This window comes from Panthera tigris, chromosome B1 (assembly GCF_018350195.1).
Source record: "Panthera tigris isolate Pti1 chromosome B1, P.tigris_Pti1_mat1.1, whole genome shotgun sequence".
Classification (NCBI taxonomy): Eukaryota; Metazoa; Chordata; class Mammalia; order Carnivora; family Felidae; genus Panthera; species Panthera tigris.
In genome coordinates, this window is record NC_056663.1 from 147865780 (window position 1) to 147875020 (window position 9241).

Here is a 9241-nt window from a genome sequence, read left to right on the forward strand (position 1 = left end):
TTTGAGTGACATGTTCTAAAGATTTGATCATATTTCCTCAAGTGTTAATTTCTCATCACGTTAGCCACTTCTGAATCACTAGAGAGAATAGATTATTTGTATTGAGAAGTAGCCTCTAATGTGCTACTCTCATTTATCATGTGTTGAATTGTGGATGTCATTATTTCTGTGCCTTAGGCCATGGTCTGATATACAGAACTAAGCTTTTCATTAGACTTTTACTGTTATATATTTTACTGTATATTGAATAAGAACAAATATTATCTGAAATAATGGCCATAAAATGGTTAAATGGGAAAACTCCAAGGCCCTATATATGGAGTCCATGATGGGAAATTATTGCTGGTTATTCTTTTCATATAATGGTTTCCAAAACTTGCCCCCACCGCATCATTGCAAAGTATTTCTGACCAAGCTTGAGAGAGAGAGAGAGAGAGAGAGAGAGAGAGAATGAGAGAGAGAGAGAACAGAGATCTCACTAGGGCCAGAAGCACCCAGCAGCTTTGCAATGTTCACACCAGAAAGTTTAGGACGGCATACATTTGTGGAGTAAGTCAGGACTAAGATAAACTAGGGCTGTGGATACTTAATTTCCAAAAACTTTTACAAAACTTAACAGTTTATTGTATTTATTTGTTACCAATTTTCAACTCATCTCCATCTCAAAGAACTTCAAATACAGCTCAAGATTAAGACTCTGGAGCCATTTTGCCTGGCTCCACTTTTAACTGCCATCTGCAAGCACTTGAACTGTGGACAAGTTTGAAACCTCTCTGAGGCTGGGTTTACCTTTCTGTAAAATGGGGATAACCTCATTGGGTTCATAAGATAATTATACTCTGTTCATATAAAAAGTATCTGATCTTAGTTACATTGGGATTAGATCCTAAGCATCTTGAGTGTCCCCAGGGCCTAGCACAAGATTGACTCAGAATGTTTATTTGTTAAATGTATGAAAGAATGAAGCATAATACAGAAATATATTTTCTTACAGAGACCAGCATGGTAAATTGAATAGCACTTGATGTAGAAGAATAGAAGCAAAACGCAAAAAGCCAGCGTGATGTTAGAAATAGAGGATCCTGGGTGCTTGGATGGCTCAGTTGGTTAGGCGTCCGACTTGTGCTCAGGTCATGTTCTTGCAGCCTGTGAGTTTGATCCCCACATTTGGCTCTCTGCTGTCAGCATGGAGCCCACTTTGGAACCTCTGTCTCCTGTTCTCTCTGCTCCTTCCCTGCTCGTGCATGTGTGCTCTCTCTCTCTCTCTCTCTCTCTCAAGAAATAAACATTAAAAAATTTAAAAAAGAATAAATAGAATATCCACAGAACACTTGGGTAAAAAGGTAGGCCCCTGAAACAAACTAACATATATATTATTGATCAACTAGTCTGTTAATTAAAAATATTCTTGAAAAAATTTCCAAAATACAAATTTCAACATTTTATTAAGGAAAATTCACTTGTTTTTACCAACTCCTCTTTCCCTCAAATTCTATTCTTTCTTTTAAAGTGGTGTGCTGGTAAACTGGAGCTCTGACAGCAAGCAAATAGCAAACCTCTTTTTTGTTGTATTATCTAATTTCCATACTGTAAATACTCCCACCAGGGTCCATTTCAAATTACTGACTGTTTAGCAAACTAGCTTTTAAAATTCCTAGTATTAAAGTTTGAATCTCAAAATGCAATAAAAGTCAAGTCCAACAAATTAATGCCTTCGCATAATGGATTGTGCTTGAATCACCCAAATAATGAAGTTTTGTTGCCCTAGTCAGAAGTATTTCACATGGTATATCTCATATAGCTGTCAATTTATGCTAAGGATATAGGTGTTTAGAGATATGTGAAACTAACATTTGTTTACTGCACTATATCATGTTCTCAGCTATGTTTTCTAAATGCATTTTTTCAACTGATCCTCATACGAATCTGCATAGTATTTTCATTATCATTTTATTTACATGGAACCTGAGATTCAGAGAAATTAAATAATTTGCCTAAGGTGGTTTAGTTGTTTAGTGATAAAACTCTGATTTGAACCCAGGTCTTTTCACAAAGTAAATACTTATTTCTACACTGTTCTCTAAGTGTTTATATGGGACAAAGATACTGGATAATTTTTTCCCATGTACTTTTGAGGTACATTAAATAAACATCATGATTTTCTTGCTTAAAATTTCTTTCTCATGGTTTGTTGAGGATTTGCACATTTCCTGAAAGTATAATCTCTGACATATATTCTGTTATAGTCAGTGTATCCCAATTTCTGGATTTTTGGAAGCTTGCATTAGATCATTTGAGAATTTTCTAAGACAGATACTAAGGCAGAAATTTTATTTCTGTCTTTTTAGTAGTCTTAAGAAACTCCTTACTGATATAAGGAAATATGTCCAGGATTATTGTTCTAAAAACAGCTTAAGGGCCCTCAGCTGAGATGATAAGCCATGAAGATCTCCTAAGAACAGTGCTTATTGTTCTGGTCACATTTCAATGAAGGAAGTTTAATTTTCTCTATTCCTTTTCCAAGAAGGTCTTCCACCTGCAAAAACAATGACTTAAAACAACAGAAGCCAAGAACTAATAAATCAGTGCCACAGACAAATTTCCTCATCAGGACTGCTTCCAGGAATTTAGAAACTGTGGAAATACCAATATTGTGTCTTCATAAAGTATCTGCTTAATTGGATATTTTAGATTCAGCAGCCAGAACCATTTATAAATTACTAGTCAATTTCTATTTTTGCCAAATAAGAATTGCCTGGGATTTCTGGTAAGTGGTAATATTACTTACAAAGACTTCTGCTTTCCTTCTGAAATTACGTTCATGACTACATTAGATACCTCATCAAATTTGTAAATGTATGTACTGTCACCTTTCATAGCTTATTCTTGCTCTTGCATTCTCTGGTTTTCCATGTATAGATGTGTATACCAAACATGTAAACATTTTACTTGCACACTTCTATCTATAAAGCATCACATTTGGTATCTGTTTCTGAATGATGATATAATTAGAACAAAAATACTGCTTATTAACATTTGAATTGTGCCAGGTGTCATACTAAGCACTTTATATAAATCAACTCAATTGTATTAATCCTCCCACAACCTTGAGTTTTAGATATTGATATTCTAATTTTATAGTAAAAAACATAGAAATCCCTGAGATTCAGAAATCTTCCCAGAGGTGTGTGGTTAATGGGGCTCTGGGGGGCAGAATCTGAAGTCTGTACAATTCCAAAATCATCTTCTTAACAACCATACTATACGGAAGCACATAATTTATTAAAGACCTATTCCATAACCTTCAAGGTTTGCATTTTCATATATGTGCAAATTTTAGGAAATCACTTAGTTAATCAAATAGTGTTTTGGCATGGATCCGATGGGTGTGAACCTATATTTCTACAAATGTACTTTTCTTCTTTTCTATGCTGTTATAAACTCCATAGAGAATTTAAGATATTTATTATTTTATATATTTTTGATATTTTGACAATATTTTGTAATATTAGGACAATAGTATTTTTATTAAATTGTCCCTTTCTGCTATGATACCTATTTTACATTATTGTGGAAAATATCCTTTTGTTACGCTGTCACTTACCAGTCAAAAATGAAAAAAGTAGTGTTTTGGAGAAAAATTAATTATAAATGCTATAAAATGAGTTCTAGGCCCTGAAGGTATGAACGAATGAAAGAAGTATTACCGAGAAAGATTCATGAAATTGGCAGCTAATCTCTATAAAGGTGACTAAAGTAGCCCATGGATAAACATTGTGTAATGATTTACAAAATGTCTGAGTTTGGGTTATCTGTCTAAGCCTGGACTTTGAATAAGTGTTAGGTTGGGTTGAAATGACTCTTAAAAACCAACGTCAGTGAAGCAATTTGTGGGAAGTCATTTTGATATAGCATGGCCTGTTTGGTTGCTAGTACAGCAGAACTACTTGGACCCTCTTTCTTCAGTAATTACTCATCCTGATTATTCTGGAAGGTAAAATTTACCGAGTAGTCATGTTATCATGTGGCCCAATGAAGTATCCTCATTGGGTTTTCTCATTGCTGAAACAAGAAATTTGCTTTTCTTAGGAATTTCACATAAACTCTAAGTCTAGAATCACCACTGAAAGCTAGAATAAACAAGTAAAATCTCTATCCAAGAAGACTTTTTGAAGACGCTTTTAATATTTCTCTGTACATATATATCTGTAAAGGACTAAGAGAATCAGTTTATGTCGGATGGTGGAATGAAGTTCCTGGCTGTATGTTTCGTAGGTGCTTCAGAGAACTGACTTAGATTCAGAGATTAGATAAGCCTTTGGATAAAATTTCTTTTGGCACAGGTGGATACAATTAGAGTCCAGAAAGGAATAATTGTGAAGACCTAGCCTAGGGCCAGTGATGTGCACCCACAAGGCTGTGTTTTAGAAATCTCTGGCAGTTCCATTAGGATATTAGGAAATTGTTGGTAGGAGAGGTTCCTAGAAAGCCAATGCATTGCTTTTTTTTCCTTTAAATGTCAAAAGTACCAAAGAATTCAAGGACATATACTACCCAGTGATATGTGCTAGTTGGGGGAGGTGGGATGGTCCCCCAATTAGCACATATTTCTGGATATGTAACTTCCATGCAGCACTAGGCCCAACATAGGTCAACTTCAGCAAAACTGCAACAGCTATTTGTGAAGTACAATTTCATCAAAATTTGTGAGTTCCAAACTATTGCCAGTATAAGTGATAAAGCCTGAAGTTTATAACCGACCAATGTTCTTTGGATAAAAATATGGTAAAGAGAAGATCTCTGATAAAACACATGGTAGGATAATTTATTAGAATAAATAGAAGAGTGCAATAAATTTATTCACTAAATTTATTGCATAAATGACATTGTTGATAGCATGGCTTCATCATCAAAAAGTGTTGAGTTTGAAGTCCATTTGAGGCATTTACCAGCCATATAATTTTGGGCAACTTAACTAACTTCTATGAGCCTGTTCTCTTCTCTGTAAAATTGGACAAATTACATGCTTATCTACAGGGTATTGATGGAAAGTAAATGCTGCTAAATGTGAAAATGCATTGGTCACTATAATAATAATTTTCAATAAACCATATTAGGGGAAACTTGACACATTTGATTTTCTAGGGAGAAGTGTCTAAGAGGCAAAGTTAGTTTAAAAAAAGTGTCCCAATCTGACTCACATATATGTGACTATCTAATTTAAAATTATCATGTTGCAGTTTAAAATAATAAAAGAAAAAGTTACTTGGATAAAAGGTTAGCTTTATCAGTGAGGAATAAAAAAGCGACTGCCCATATGACTATCCCGTGCTGTCCTACATTTTTTTTCTCAAACTTTTGCTGGTTTATTGATGATTTAATATTCATGATATACTCTCTTTGCTAAATCTTGGTATCCCCTATTAAAATGCAAATGACTTTATCCCTTCAACCAAACATTATTTATTATTAGCAGTGATCCAGAGATATTTTACTCAGAACGCTTACAGTCTAAAATATGAGAATTTTGTGTAAATGAATGGGTGAGATACTGTTTGATGAGAATTGAATAGAGGTAAGGTCATGGCACATATGCATTAAGGATAGAGTGAACTGTTTATAGGGAAGAGAAACCCTGAGCTTGGCCCTGAAAGAGGAGTAGGAATTCACAGGGAAGACATATATGGAATGAAAATTTGAAGCAAAGTATAAATTATGTGCAAATGCCTGGGGCATGACATAAAAAGTTGGTACTTATGGGGGCATAACTATTCAAGATAATTGGAATACAGATTCCTATGGGAAATTGTTGGAATGCAGTTTGGAAGATAGAGGCCACATCATACAGGGCTTTCTAAGACAGCAAATGCACTTAGATTTTATCCTGTTGACAGCTGGCCTTTATCAATTAAGCAAAGGATGCATGTATTAGTCATCCTTCTTTCTGGTCACATGTAAAGTTCTACTTTCTAGCCCTTTAAATTAGTGACTTGCTTTGGCCTATTACATATGAGCAGGAAATAGTATGTGTCACTTCTGGCTAGAAGCTTTCGAATAATTCACCACTCTCTTTCTCCTGGGCCACTGGCAATGTTCCAGATGCTAGGTTTTCTATCAACATTCATTTCTACAACCTGGATCCCCCTGATGAGAACAATATGGAGAAAAACTTTAAATTGACCCACAGTAAATATGTAGTGTAAAGGAGAAATAAATCTTATAGTTTCAAGCCACTGAGGTTTTGGGATTGTTTGTTACACAGCATAAATTAGCTTATACTTATTATTACACTGCAACATTATTACCTCACCATGACCCTTCCTTATACTTCATCTGAATAAATTTTTCCCATAATCCGACTAATGCTTTTTCCTAGGATTTCTCATCTGTCTGTTTTCCTAATAGGGTCACCATTCTAGCTCTGTGATACATTACTTGCATGACTTCAAGTGAGCTACCTAACCTTCCCAGGCCCTAGTTTTCTGCTCTGTAAAATAAGACTAATAATATTTGCCTGTGGGTCTGTTGTGTTGGAGGAGGTCATTGAGAGGACATGACTGTTGACTGATCTGAGGCTGGACCAGGGCAACTGGATGCTTTTTGCCTCCTCCTCTGATCTTGGAATGTATATTCTGTCTACCACTGGAGACAGTGGAGACATTTTCAAGGATACCACTTGAGAGAGCAGTGTGTTGTTAAGATCATATAGATGGCTTATGTGACTGAACCCAGTTACGTTCATATAGATTTTTAAGATTCTGGAAGGCTAGGGCAGAGATTTAATCATCTTGTGGCTACCCAAGATGAGCCTTGTATGTGAATTCCCTTGCTTCTTATAACTGCTACCTGTTAGTCTGGAGTGACCTGCCTCTTTCTTCCATCTGTTTTCCCTTGCCCTCCATGTACAGGGTCTAGTTTCAGATTTTATTCAGGAAGTGCCTGAGGTTTAGAACCAACATATTGTGAGAATTAAAACATGTTATAGGAAGTACTTGATCATTGTCTTGCATATAATGGGTAATCATTAAATAGAAACTGTAATCATTATTACTAATATTGGTAATATTTCCACTTCATTTATCTCAAACTCTCAACTCCTGGTGCTCAATGTCTTTAGTAGGTTATCAATGCAGTGACCAATCATGGCCTCCGCTTGAACTTCAAGTCCTATAACTATTACTGATGCCTCAGCAATTTTTGAGGTTCACTGATCTAGAGATAGTTGTGATGTTATCAGTTCTCTATGATTTTTAATTGCAGCTTCACTACCAAGTTGGTTCCTATTTATGAATATATACTTATATATATTTCATCAATTATTTTACTTTAGGATGCACAATCCTCAGTGTCCATGAACTATTCATACAGCCAGTCAGCGTTACAAATGTATGACTCTATTTGTATATAGATGGGGTAGATAGTAGAATATACATCATCAGATTGCCTTGGTAAGAATAAGCTGCAGGTAGTAGGCTGAGAGGTCCCTAAGTGAAATGATGCTCAAGAAAAGTGTGTGTGTGTGTGTGTGTGTGTGTGTGTGTGTCTGTGTGTGTGTGTGTGTGTGGGTTTGACAGAGAGAGAGAGAGAGAGAGCGAGAGAGAGGGAGAGAGAGAGAGAGAATATATGGTTGGTGATGTAATTTTGTTGCAAGATTACGTTCTGCTTTTGTTGCAAGATTTCCTGTCTGCTTTTGGACAGTCAAATCATTAACATAGATTGATTAAAATGTAAAGAAAATTACTGAATAAAGTGTGAAATCAGAGACTTGGACACCTGAGTCTTACTAGCTCCTGGTGAATGTAATTATCTTTAGATGCTTTACCTAAATAATTCTGTGGCTAATTAAAGAAACTAAAATTTTATCTTAAGTACCAGTCACAATTGTGTACAGCTACTGAGAATGTCTTACTGGGATTTTAAAGCTAAGTCAATTAGAAATGATTGCAATGGGCACAGGAGGGGCCCCAGGACATGATAAAATGCTCTGTGAGCCGTAAAGCAGGGTAGGCATTCAGCAACGCGTGCAGAATCTGTTTGTGCAAGACTACATGGGGGTTCTCTCTTCATCAAGTACACATATGTTTAGTGTTTTGTTTTTTCTTCAGTGTCATTCTTTTTTCCCTAATAGAAACTATACACTGTACTTTATCATGACACATTCTAAATTTTCCTCCATGCCATGTAAAATAAATTCCAAATAACTGCAGATAACTAAACTTAATTTTAGTCAACTGAATATGTTAAAGAATATGAAAGGCTACACATGCTAAGGCTGAGGGACAAATTGCACTGAATAGATTTGTGGTGAGAGTACTCATTTTTTAATCATCAATGTGGATGCATACCTGGCATTTTTCTGTAAGTGAAATAAGGAGTTGTAAAATGCTGAAAAATTCAGACTGCTGTCAGAAAGGCTCTGTATCTGTTCAAATCTAGTATGTGATGGATAGGCGCCATTTATTTGGCTTTTACTGTTTAATAAGTAATGGCAATACAGAGAACCATTTTAAAGGAAAGATAAGGTAGTGGTATCCTTTGCAGTGGGAATCAGAATCTACACATGATTTTTTTTTAATGTGACAGACTTTTGAATGTTAAATGCTAGAGGAAATTCAGTGCCAACTCAGAAGCTTATAAAATGGTTCCTTAACCCCTGTGACAACATTAGGAGGTATATACAGCTTCCGTAAGAATTCCCCTAAGGAGAGCATAGACGAAGGTCATTTATGGCAACAAAGGGCAAATTCACTCAAAGCATATACCAGGGATTAAAGTTTAGTACAAGGAAAATAAATGTGACAACGGAATCAATAAAGACATTCACAAACAAGAACAGAGACATGCTGTTTGCCAGCCAGAGAAAAGCCAAAGGAAACAAAGACATGAGGAAAAATAAAGACATCTAAATTTACCCTAAATAAACTCAATGACTTTTTCAAAGTGTTCCGTGCATAATGCTGATATTTGGTTCCCTAAATCTTAAAAGGACAGACCAGAGGCCAGTCACCTGTGTACATACCCAAAGGCATAATTGAACAGTATTTTTGCCAGTTGTCTCTGTGGTTTGGCAATTTCAAAGGGCTGATTTTTTTCCCCATCCATTTCATTCACCTGCTTATCACTTGCTCACTGATGCCAGAATTTTCCCTAAAATTGTGTGATTTCATCTTTATTAAAACTTTTAAAGTCTATTTAAGTGTTGTCTTTTACATTAGAGTTTTAAGCTCTGTTTACATGCTGC